The sequence below is a fragment of the Dama dama genome, chromosome 10 (assembly GCF_033118175.1).
Source record: "Dama dama isolate Ldn47 chromosome 10, ASM3311817v1, whole genome shotgun sequence".
Taxonomy (NCBI): domain Eukaryota; kingdom Metazoa; phylum Chordata; class Mammalia; order Artiodactyla; family Cervidae; genus Dama; species Dama dama.
In genome coordinates this window covers 15,276,428-15,289,865 of record NC_083690.1, presented here as the reverse complement: position 1 = coordinate 15,289,865, position 13,438 = coordinate 15,276,428, and the positions used below count along the sequence as shown (strand labels likewise).

Below are 13,438 nucleotides of genomic sequence, written 5' to 3'. Positions count from 1 at the left end.
ATTGTGAGGGGTCTTTCCTTGTGAGATCCCTCACAGTGCTGGCTCTCTTCTTGCAGAGCACAGGTTCCAGAGCTCAAAGCCTTCAGTGGTTGCAGGGCGCAGGCTTAGTGGCTCTGCAGCATGTGGGATCTTAGTTCCCCAACCGGGAATCAAACCCATGTCCCCTGCATTGCAAGGCAGATTTTTTAACCACTGGACCACGAGGGAAGTCCCAATCTCAGCTTTATTTAAAAGAGATGAGGGGGAATTTCTAGGGCCCTGCAGTGCTTAGGACTCAGCACTTTCACTGCTGGGGCCCAGGTTCAATCTCTTGATTGGGGAATGGGGAACTAAAATTTCACAAGCTGAATTTATTATTTAAAAAAGAAACAGATGAAGGTAATGAGATTCCACCTGATGAGACAAAATTCATATTTTATGGCAAAACAAGAAAATTTAAATGTAAATTTGTTCTCTGCCCGTTTGGGCCTCCTCCCCGCCCTTGAGTATGTGTTGTGTATCTGCACTAATCAGACCTCCTTGGGAAACAAACTCCCTTCTTTATCTTGTAAGGGCCATGATGACCCACGACCTGCTACTCACCGCTCGTGTAGATCTGGATTGTGTAAACCGTCAGTAATGCATCATTTGATGTTTAATTTTCCTAACTGTGCTTTGACCACTAACAGCAGAACATTCCTCAGAGCTTTCTAAAAGACTGTCTCCCAGGTTATCACCCTCAGGTTGGCTCCAGTAGAATTCCCCACCTTTTTCTTAGATTGACTATTGATTACTTTTTCATCAACGCACTACAGTCTGAACTTTAATTAGCAGCACAATGCAGCACACACTTTTCTTTCTTAACTTCTTAGAAGTCCAGCTTTTCTGGAAAATGTCTTTTCTCTGAACCTTCCACTTGGTCATGTTCAGACAACATAAGCCCCGCCCCTCTCCAGTCTCCCACATCTGATTGGCCCAGGTGTGGATATCTGACCCACGTGGACCAATAGGCTCCTTCTGTGAGACTTGAGTACTGAGATTATGATTCCAGCCACAGTCTAACTGCTGTCTTAAAATAGAAGCCTGGTAGGGACTTCCCTGGTGGTCCAGTGGCTAAGACTCCAAGCTTCCAATGTAGGGGCCCCAGGTTAGACCCCTGGTCGGGGAACTACATCCCACAGGCCACAACTAAGACCCAGAGCAACCAAATAAATAAATATTAAAACAACAACAACATAAGCTGTTTGCCACAAGTTCCGAAAACCAGAAAAAGCCCCTCTGCAGTGTGAGACAAATGAGAGAGCTATAAAGAGAAACGGAGGTGGAGGAAGGGAGCTCCCTGATTCACAATACATTCTAGTCCCTTCCTGAATTCCAGCACTTCTCCACCCTGGGTTTTGTGAGGCACCCCCGTGATGGTTAATTTTAGTGGCAACTTGAGTGGGCCACTGTGCCCTGATTAAACATTATTTCTGGGTGTGTCTGTGAGGGTGTTTCTGGATGAGATTAGCATTTGAATGGGTGGACTCAGTAAAGTAGATTGCCCTCTCCAGGAGGGCTGGCAGCATTCAGTTCCCGGAAGACCTGAATAGAACAAAGGGCAGAAGCAAAGAGGAGCTCACCTCTCTTCCCTGCTTCACTGATTGAGCTGGGAGGTGTCCTCTCACCTTCTCCTACCCTCTGACTGGTGTTCACATCCTCGGCTTCCTGGGTTCTGAAGCTTCCTCCACGCTCAGACTGGTTTTCTTGAGTTCTCCAGCTTGCAGATGGCAGATCATGAGAATTCTCAGCTTCCATAATCACTCGAACCAATTCTTTACAACTCTTTTTTTTAATATATATTTCCTAATGAGTTCCTCTGGAGAATCCTAATGCCAGAATCCTAACCCAGAATCCTTAAATAATATTCCCCCTTGGCTAACTGAATGGGTTTCAATTACCTACAACCAAGAGAATCCTCAAACGTACCACAATGAAGGGAAAAACACTCCACTCTTCCAGTTTTCATATTCTCTGAATCATCAGCATGGGCCTCTGAAATAATGGGTTTGCTGGATTTCTAATTATTTCCTTAGTTGTGCACTAACTAGGCCAGCTCCCGGGAATCACTCACTGGTTTGTAGGCAGAAGGACTGGCTGAAGATGCCTAAAACGCTGTATTGGACGGGCAGGGAGTCAACAAATTGGTTTTGGGCTTCAGTTTTACTTTTTCTTATTATCTGTGACTTCTTGTTTTCCTCTGAAAAGATGCATTCTTCTCCATCTCCCTCCAATGAAACAGCTTGAAATGGCAGTTTTACCTGGGATGAAGCTGAGGGAGGGAGATAAACAGTGTCGCAGAACCAGTTGCTGAAATGACTCTCATCTTCATCATGCTCACTCAGTCGTGTCCTACCCTTTGTGACCACGTGGACTGTACCCCGCCAGGCTCCTGTGTCCATGGAATTCTCCAGGCAAGGATACTGGAGTGGGCTGCCATTTCCTCCTCCAGGGGATCTTCCTGACCTAGGGATTGAACCCACTTCTCTTTCAGTTTCCTGGACTGGCAGGAGGATTCTTTACCACTGTGCCAAATGACTGGGGTGAAAGTAAAAGGCAGTTGCCTAATTTCCTCATAAGTCACATTTCTGAAGGTAGAAATGGTTTGGAGAAAATCCAAATGCTTCTCTGAGAAGATTAAGCAAGTGAGATGAAAAAAGAAAGTGATGGCTTCCCAGGGTGGTAGTAATTGGTATTTGAATGGGTGTGATGATTCCCTTAAAGATGGGCAACATGAGGACCTGAATGGCCAGGAGATTTGCTAACTGATGGCAAGGTCAAGATCAAGCCTCTGACCTTGAATTCAGTGGCCTCTGAATTACGTCAGTTCTTTCCCCAGCCAGCATCTGTGTTTTGATTTCCATCTGGGGGACTGGGCATGTGATCCAGAACCTGGCCAACCAAAATATTCCACCACCACCTTTTACCCTCTCTCCCGCCATAGTAATCATTCAGGTCTGGGCAAATTAGTCAAGTTGGAGTCATGAGATTAAAATCAACCCTGAATACTCATTGGAAGGACTGATGCTAAAGCTGAAGCGCCGGTATTTTGGTCATCTGATACCAACAGCCAACTCATTGGAAAAGTCCCTGATGTTGGGAAAGACAGGGCAGAAGGAGAAGAGGGCAAGAGAGGATGAGATGACTGGATGGCATCACTGATGCAATGGACATGAACTTGGGCACACTTCAGGGGATGCTGAGGGAGGCCTAGCCTGCTGCCGTCCATGAGGTTGCAAAGAGTCGGACACGACTGGGCGACTGAACGATAATAACACGGATATTGCTTCTTAGACATAATGCTATTGCACAGTTTACAGGCTATGTTGCTGTGTATGCTTAGTCGCTCAGTCATGTCTGACTCGTTGCAACCCTATCGACTGTAGCCCACCAGGCTCCTCTGTCCATGGGATTCTCCAGGCAAGAACACTGGAGTGTGTTGCCATGTTCTCCTCCAGGGGCTCTTCCCAACCCAGGGATTGAACCCAAGTCTCCTACATTGCAGGCGGTTCTTTACCGTCTGAGCCATCGGAGAAGCCCTTACAGACTAGGGTATAATGTAAACATAATCTTGATATGCACTGGGAAACCAAAAACTCACTTTATTGCGATCTTTACTTTATTATGGTGGTCTGGAACCCAAACTGCAGTATCTCCAAGGTGTGCCTGTACTTCTAAATCATCTTCCAAAACCATCCACCACCTGCCATCTCATGACTCGTCTGAACAACTTGTAGAGCCACCACGGTTTCACTCGTAACCCCTGACAATCCACTCTTCACGCAGCAACCAAGGTGAGGGCAATAGGGAGCCATAGAAAGAACACGGGCAGAAAGGGGCAGCCTCCTGTTAGGACAAGGATCCCTACTTTGCCCACAGATCATCTTTAACCATGTCTCAGCTGAGCCACTGAAGTTATTTTCTGGGTGTTTGTTCTAAGAGTACTCCAGCGGGATTCTGCAGGGGTTGGCAAAGCCGCCCAGGTCACTCAGATTAACTGCAGGGAATGATGATTTGTCCTTTGCCTGTTTCTTCAAGACTTCAATTCTTTTCCTTGATTTAATTGTTGGCCATATGGCAGGAGGGATCTCAGTTCCCAGACCAGGGATGGATGTGCCCCTTGCAGTGAAAGGCATGGAGGGAGTCTTAACCACTAGATTGCCAGGGAAGTCTTGTTCCTTGGATTCTTCAGCAGCTGGGCCAGGCGAACACACTCAGGGCTAAACTTTTCATTCAGTTCAGCCAAAGTATGTTTGGGGCTTCCTTTGGGCAAGGCCACTGCTGGATGTGGGAGGCGTGCAGAATAGACAAGAGAGTGTCCTGGAGTAGAGGGGCTTTGAAGCCCATGGGGGAAGGAGAAACTCATGAGACAAGAGAGGAAAAGCATGTAGAAAAAATATTTCAGTCGTCCAAAAGTAAAAATGGTGAAAGAAGCCAGACACAGAAGCCACACAGTGTATGGCTCCATTCATATGAAATATCGAGAATAGGTAAATCCACAAAGACAGAAAGATTATTCTAGGGGTTGGGGGAGGGGTGGGTGACTGCTGAATGGGTGTGGGTTTCAGGTGACAAAAATGTTTTGGAACTAATTAGAGGCAATGGTTGCAGATATTATGAACATACTAAATACCACTGAATAATACATTTTATTTTATTTTTAATTAATTTATTTATTTTAATTGGAGGCTAGTTACAATACTGTAGTGGTTTTTGCCATACATTGCCATACATTGCCATACATTCATAATTGACATGAATCAGCCATGGATTTACATGTGTCCCCATCCTGAACCCACTCCCACCTCCCTCCCCATCCCATCCCTCTGGGTCATCCCAGTGCACCAGCCCTGAGCACCCTGTCTCAGGCATCAAACCTGGACTGGTGATCTATTTCACATATGGTAATATACATGTTTCAATGTTAGTCTCTCAAATCATCCCACCCTCACCTTCTCCCACAGAGTCCAAAAGTCTGTTCTTTACATCTGTGTCTCTTTTTGCTGTCTCGCATATAGGCTCATTGTTACCATCTTTCTAAATTCCATATATATGGCGCTAATATACTGTACTGGTGTTTTTCTTTCTGACTTACTTCACTCTGTATAATAGGCTCCAGTTTCATCTACCTCATTAGAACTGATTCAAATGCATTCTTTTTAACGGCTGAGTAATATTCCAGTGTGTATATGTACCACAGCTTTCTTATCCATTCATCTGTCGATGGACATCTAGGTTGCTTCCATGTCCTGGCTATTGTAAACAGTGCTGCAATGAATATTGGGGTGCACGTGTCTTTTTCAATTCTGGTTTCCTCGGTGTGTATGCCCAGCAGTGGGATAAACATTTTTAAACAGTTAATTTTCTGGTACTTCTCTGGTGGTCCAGTGGTTAAGACTCTGTGCTGCCAGTGCAAGGGGTGCTGGCTCATCCCTGGTTGGGGAACTAAGATCTCACAGGCTGAGTGGCACAGTCAAAAGTGTGCCACATCTTAAATAAATCTTAACTTATTTCACACATTTAATAAATATGCTAAATATATAAATTAAATATAAAATTAAATAATTTTATCATTTATAAATTTACAGTCCATAGTCCATAATTGGACTATAGTCCATAGTTTAATAAATCAAAACATTAAAATAAATAAATTAAAAAATAAAAACACATCTTAAATAAATAAGATGGTTAATTTTCTGAACCATTTAGCTGTATAGCAGAAATCAACACAACACTAAATCACATGTAAAAACACAGATGTAAAAATACATCTTAAATAAATAAGATGGTTAATTTTCTGAACCATTTAGCTGTATAGCGGAAATCAACACAACACTGTAAATCAACCATACTTCAGTTTTTTTAATTTTTATTTTTATTTCTTTTTATACTTCAGTTTTTTTAAATGGCTAATTCAGTTTTTTTAAATGGCTAATTTTATGTGAATTTTATCTCAATTAAAAAAATCAAGAACATAATTCTAGCCAGAAAGATATCAAAGACTTCATAGCAGGGGTGGCTTTGGAACTAGACCATGAAGGATGGGTTGGGTCTTGTCCTGTGGAGACTGGGAGGCAGAAGAGGGTGAAGGAGATTTTCGAGGTCTCGTAAAAGGCTACTGCATCACTGTCAGTCAATGTTACATTAGCCCTGCCCACAGATGGGAAGGCCAGGCCCAGAAAGAGGAAGTGACTTCTTTAAGGAGGCACAGGTGGTAAGTAGCAGAGAGCTGGGAATCAAACTCCTATTAGTCCACTCTTAACCCTGCTAAAGTGTCTCTAGAAGAGGGAAGAGCATAGACTCTCAAATAAATTAGAAGAATTTATCAAGGGGTGGGGGGGTGGTTAAAACGGGTGAAAGTGGTCAAAAGAACAAACTTCCACTTAGAAAATAAATAAGTCCTGGGGATGCAATGTACAACATAGTGAACATTGCTAATAGCGCTGGATTGCATATGTGAAAGTTGCTAAGAGCATACATCTTACAAGTTCTCACCACAAGGGAAAAAATGTGTAACAGTGTGGTGATAGAAATTAACTAGATTTCTGGTAGTGATCACTTAGCCATCAATATATACAGATATCGAATCACTGTGTTGTACACCTGAAACTCATATATTTCAGGTGTATCACAATTTAAAAAAAAAAGACCTTCTATGGTCTTCACAAATGAATAATCAGATGTTAGCCCACTAGGATATATACTCATGACAACATTCTTTATAACAGTGAAATATTGGCAATGTCAGATGTTCAGCTCTGTAGGGGCTGGTTAAAATTAAGTTACTGAAGAACATTGGTAAGTCGAGGATGCAAACACAGTATAATGCTAAAAAGGCAAGACATGAAAAAATAAATAGGTATTAGTTGCATTGTTAAAAATATGTGGAAAACTTACTAGAAAAACATGCATCACACTGTTGATTTTCTTTGAAAGGCAGAAATGTGTATGAGTTTTTCCTACCTATATATGCATGCGAAAGTGAAGTGAACGTGTTAGTCGCTCAGCCATGTCCAACCCTTTGGGACCCCATGGACTGTAGCCAGCCAGGCTCCTCTGTCTGTGGAATTCTCCAGGCAAGAATACTGGAGTAGGCAGTCATTCCCTTCTCCAGGGGATCTTCCGCACCCAGGCATCAAACCCAGGTGTCCTGCATCGCAGGCAGATTCCTTCCCATCTGAGCCACTAAGGAAGCCCATAAATGTATGCATATATACACATATGTATGTGTGTATTTGTTTGTTCAGTTGCTCAGTCGTGTCAAACTCTTTGTGACCCCATGGACTGCAGTACAACAGGCCTCCCTGTCCTTCACCATCTCCCAGAGCTTGTGCAAACTCATGTCCACTGAGTCAGTGATGATAATTTTTCCATGTCTATAAAATGAAGAAAATAATTTGAGGACCTTTCTCCTCAATTTGTTGTAAATACCAAGTGAGATATTGCATATAAATCTTAAAGCACAGTATCTGGTATGGGACAAATGCTCAGTAAAATTATTACTATTATGTACATGTATTAATTCTATAACTAGAAATGCAAGCTACTTTTAAAGCCTGCAGAATCTTTTTTTTTCCATTTATTTTTATTAGTTGGAGGCTAATTACTTTACAATATTGTAGTGGTTTTTGCCATACATTGACATGAATCAGCCATGGATTTACATGTGTTCCCCATCCTGATCCCCTCTCCTGCCTCCCTCCCCATCCCATCCCTCTGGGTCTTCCCAGTGCACCAGCCCTGAGCACTTGTCTCATGCATCCAACCTGGGCTGGTGATGTGTTTCACCCTTGATAGTATACTTGTTTCGATGCTGTTCTCTCAGAACATCCCACCCTCGCCTTCTCCCACAGAGTCTAAAAGTCTGTTCTGTACATCTGTGTCTCTTTTTCTGTTTTGCATATAGGGTTATCGTTACCATCTTTTTAAATTCCATGTATATGCATTAGTATACTGTATTGGTGTTTATCTTTCTGGCTTACTTCACTCTGTATAATGGGCTCCAGTTTTATCCATCTCATTAGAACTGATTCAAATGAACTCATTTTAATGGCTGAGTAATATTCCATGGTGTATATGTACCACAGCTTCCTTATCCATTCGTCTGCTAATGGGCATCTAGGTTGCTCCCATGTCCTGGCTATTATAAACAGTGCCGCAATGAACACTGGGGTGCACGTGTCTCTTTCAGATCTGGTTTCCTTGGTGTGTATGCCCAGGAGTGGGACTGCAAGGTCCTATGGCAGTTCTATTTCCAGTTTTTTAAGGAATCTCCACACTGTTCTCCATAGTGGCTGTACTAGTTTGCATTCCCACCAACAGTGTAAGAGGATTCCCTTTTCTCCACCTCTCCAGCATTTATTGCTTGTAGACTTTTGAATAGCTGCCATTCTGACTGGCATGTAATGGTACCTCATTGAGGTTTTGATTTGCATTTCTCTGATAATAAGTGATGTTGAGCATCTTTTCATGTGTTTGTTAGCCATCTGTATGTCTTCTTTGGAGAAATGTCTGTTTAGATCTTTGGCCCATTTTTTGATTGGGTCATTTATTTTTCTGGAATTGAGCTGCAGGAGTTGCTTGTATATTTTTGAGATTAATCCTTTGTCTGTTTCTTCATTTGCTATTATTTTCTCCCATTCTGAAGCCTGTCTTTTGAGTTTTTTCAAAACATAGGGGACAAAAACAAAAAAAAGATAGGGGACTCCTACATCACAGCCCCTGGAAGTTGTCTCCCGTCGCTCCCTGTCAGTGGTATCCTCCTCCAGGTGTGAAACTGGAGGGAGCAGTGAGTCATGGGCTGTTTCCTCTGCTGCCCTTGAAATATGGGCTGGCCTCCATCCATGCTGCTCTTCGTGGAAAGTACCCAGCTTCTTTCTCTTTCTTAACATAGTGTTAGTTTCAGATGTACAGCAGAGTGATCCATTTGTACATATACATATATCCATTCTTTTCCTATATCAGTTATTGTAGGATATTTAGTAGCGTTCCCTGTGCTATACAGTAGGTCTTTGTCGGTTATCTGTTTTACATATAGCACTGTGCATACATCAATCCCAATCTCCCAATTTATCCCTCTACCCAACCTTTCTCCTTTGGTAACTATAAATTTGCTTTTGAAGTCTATGAATCAGTTTCTATTTTATAAACAAGCTCATTTGTATTATCTTTTTAGATTCCACATATAAGTAATATCATATATTTGTCTTTGATTTACTTCACTTAACTTGATAATGTCTAGGTCCATCTATGTTGCCGCAAATGGCATTATTTCATTCTTTTTATGGCTGAGTAATATTCCATTGTGTATATGTACCACATCTCCTTTATTCATTTCTCTGTTGATGGGCATTTAGGTTGCTTTCCTATCTTGGCTATTGTAAATAGTGCTGCAATGAACACTACAGTGCACGTATCTTTTCAAATTATGTAAGCAGCTTCTTAACACACCAGGTTCAGCCTTCCCCACCCGGCTCCTCTTCCAGAGAATACCAAACAATCGATAGAGATTTATGAGATTCAAAAACATTTTCTCTCTACTCCCAGCCCTGGAAGCAGGAACAGCATCTCTGCTCACCTCTTGGGGTCCTATTTCAGGCATGCATATCAAGGCTCCCAAGTTAGTCCATATGCTGGGTAGAGACTTTTTCCCTTAGAGACAGAGAAGATGCTGCCTTAGCACCATCCCACACCTCTGGATGGTCCCTATGATCGGGACCCGAGTTCCTTTTCTCCTTCTCTTAAGACTGGTTCTTACTCAAGGTCACTCTGCCCTTGGTGCAGACTGGGGAATTGCAGGTATCTTGCCAAATTAATGGTGATGCATTGTATCCTGCATATCCTGAAAGTCAGAAATGTTTCTGACTTTCACAGATCTGTTTGAGGTTCCTGATGATATTGCATAACTACACAAGCAATACATGAATTAATACTCATTGTAGAAAATTCAAATAATCTAGAACTATGTTAAGAAAAGCAAAAAGTTTCTCCGACACCTCTCCTTCAGCTCCACCCCTCTCTCCAGAGGTAACCAACCACTGGGAATGGATACAAATTTTCATTACTAGACACAATGCTCTAATGAAATTCTGTTACAGAGAACTTCATGCATTTGTGCAAATATTTGCATAACACAGATTCCTAAAAGTGAAATACCCAGATTAAAGGTTTGTTCATTTAAGCTATTGCTAAATACTGCCAAAGTGCCTTTCCAAAAGGTCAAATGAATTTCCAAGTTCAGCCTTTCAAGTTGGGGCTGACTTCTTAAGATTTAACAAATAATTGTAGTAGGTGATTGGGGAGAGGTATTTTAAGTTTGCTTTAATCCCAGTGTTTTTCTTCCTTTCAAGAGGCCTCTACAAAGAGATTAATATTTATAGAGTGGGCACGCTCTCTATCTCGAACTTCAATGTAAGACAGAAGAGATACCTGTGTGGTTGACCTGAAGGGAAGTGCAGTGAAAAGCACTGCACAGCCTTGACAAAACTACCACCGCCCAAGTGAGAAGCAGGTCGTGGTCCAATCACATTTGATTTCAAAGCACAAACTAATGTTTGTTTCATATAATCTGCAGAGCCATAGGGTAAGTTTCTATTTTTATTTTGATTTTACCGATGAAGTAATTAAGACTGTAAGAAGTTAAATGACTGCCAAGGTCCCAGTTAGAAAAAGAACAACAACATGAACTCAGATCAGTTCAGTTCAGTTCAGTTCAGTCGCTCAGTCGTGTCTAACTCTTTGTGACCCTTCGACTCTAAAAGCCATGCTCTTAGCCACATATGGACTACTTATCCACCATATTAGATAACCTCAACCTATAACAAGCACTCTTCTCCATCATCAGAAATCCTAATTCAGTAGGTCATGGTATTTGACAAAATGCAACATCACCACTGTTACCAGTAGACCTACGGAATGAGCCACTGCCATAAGACAAGGAAAAATAAGTATAAGAAATAGAATCAAACAGTATTAATTTTCAGATTCTGTGATTGTCCACACGGAAAATTCAAGAGTATCTATAAACTACTTAAGTTAAAACTTCTGGTTACAAGATTAACATCCAAAATCAGTAAAATTTCTTTTTTTTTTTTTATAACATATTTTATAGTGAAAAAACACAATTTCAGCATTGCGTGTCCAAGGCGTTTCCTTTGGGCTGGAGGCAATCTCTGGACCATGGGAAAAAGAGCAAAATATGGAATGCTTCACAAATTTGCGTGTCATCCTTGCGCAAGGGCCATGCTAATTTTCTCTGTATCGTTCCAATTTTAGTATATGTGCTGCCAAAGTGAGCACCCAAAATCAGTAAAATTTCTACACTACAATAAAATTAATTAAAAATCATAATAGCCAATAAAACAAAACATAAGAATGACTTTAACAAAATATATGAAACTTTTGCAGAGAAAATAATAAAACTTTATTGAAGGACATAAAGAGAATAATGTCCAAATAATTTCCAAATAAATGGAAATACATACCATAACCATGGATGAGAAGACTTGTATCATAAATGTCAATTCTCCCCAGACAGCAAAAGAATATTGTGCAGTAGTAATTAACACAGGGTGGAATTGACATATGGATGGACAAATAGAAAGCTGTAACAGGAAAAGGAAGTCTAGGAACAGACCTATATGCATATGGAAATGTGCTAAAGGCAGGAGGTTACATTACAAATCAGTGGAGACAGGGTAGACTATTCCCTAGTACTGGGGAAACTTGTCATCATGTGGAAAAAGTAAAATTAGATAGCTATTTCATGCTATGTATCAATGTGTGTGCACATTAAGTCACTTCAGTCATATCCAATTGCTTGTGACCCCATGGACTGTATGCAGCCCACCAGACTCCTCCGTCCATGGGATTCTCCAGGCAAGAATACTGGAGTGGGTTGCCATGCCCTCCTCTAGGAGATTTTCCCAACCCAGGGATTGAACCTGGGTCACTTGTGTCTCCTGAGTTGACAAGCAGGTTCTTTACCACTAGTGCCACCTGAAAATCCCCCATATATCAACAGTTCTTAAGAATTTTCTGAAAATTATTGGGAACCCAAATAGCTTTTGTTTAAACTGTACCTATCAATATTTACTATATAATAAATTAAAAATGAGAAATTTTAGAAATATTTACTATTTCATTTAAAAATAATCACTATAAATTCTATAATTTATAGCAAATCTATAATTGCTATACATGTTAACATAAATAACATATTTTTAATGAAAAAACTCTTTTCCAAAAAAATACCATCAAAGAGTGCCATTGTTTTACATTTTTGCAAATCTAATATCTGGCTGGATTCTTATATCTGGGTCTACATTCAGTCTGTTGTGATATATTCTTTTGGTTGGAGTATAGAAAGAAGATCCAGGCTCACACAGATACATGGTTAGTAAAAGGAGGAGGGTTTGAATAGCCATTTCAGATTATTGTGAATTTCTTGTTTTTTTACTACACCAAAACTCACAGTGGAGTATATTTTTCAAGGTAAGTCACAATGTTGCAATATGGAATCTACAACTTTATCAGTGAACTTTTTATACTCTGTTACATTAAGAAATCCATTGGTCTAACACTTGAAAAGATATTTTAACTAAACATGATTTTGTAATATCATATATTGGTCATTTAGAAAATACTGCTTCATTGAGTTAGGCTAATCTTCCAAATGTTGGCATGTTTTACCACAAAAATTACATTAATTTACATTACTACCGATATCACCAGAAAAGTCTTGTATTGGGAAGCTGTCAAATTCATGGTAACAGATGCAAGTTTTCCAAAATCCTAATCATCTACTGAAAGCTCAAGTTGTATCACTGGCAACAGACACTGTCAGTTGTTTTCCTTGAAGTGACAGGCTCACTTCACTCATTTTTGAGAAACTGACAAACACTCAAGCCTGAAAAAATGACAGTAGAAAACACATTTGTTCTTTCAAGTAAAAATTATGTTCTGTGAGAAAAAAAGGCTTATGTGTACTTCTCATTCTGTCATCCAGAATATTTTTGTAGACGGGAAATACTAGAATATATATATATTTGCTTATATTTTTTTAAAAAAGAGGGATAAGTCAAAATCCAGTTTTAAGTATTTACTGGGACTTCTCTGGTGGCCCAGTGGCTAAGACTCTGCATTCCCAATGCAGGGGGCCCTGGGTTCATTCCCTGGTCAGGGAACTCGATCTTATATGCCACAATTAAGACCAGCGCAGCCAAATAAATAAGGAAATAATATTTTTTAAAAAGTTATTGATGTGAGAGGAAAGAGAGGAGAAGAGACAGGAATGAAAGCTAAACTTTTCTGCTGTACTTTGACTGAGGTTTTAACTTTGCAAACACATGAATATTTTATTTTTTTAGTTTCTTTTTTTTTTTTTCCAATTACTTTTATTAGTTGGAGGCTAATTACTTCG

At 40.5% G+C, this 13,438-nt stretch overlaps 1 protein-coding gene and 1 non-coding gene across 2 annotated transcripts in view; both read right to left on the bottom strand.

The window, feature by feature from the left end:
* Positions 1–13,438, bottom strand: part of BMERB1 (bMERB domain containing 1) — a 142,146-nt gene that overhangs the window by 82,637 nt on the left and 46,071 nt on the right. The window lies entirely within an intron of this gene.
* LOC133064103 (U6 spliceosomal RNA) lies at positions 11,210–11,316 on the bottom strand. The gene has a single exon (XR_009694577.1). It is a non-coding gene; the product is annotated as a U6 spliceosomal RNA (small nuclear RNA).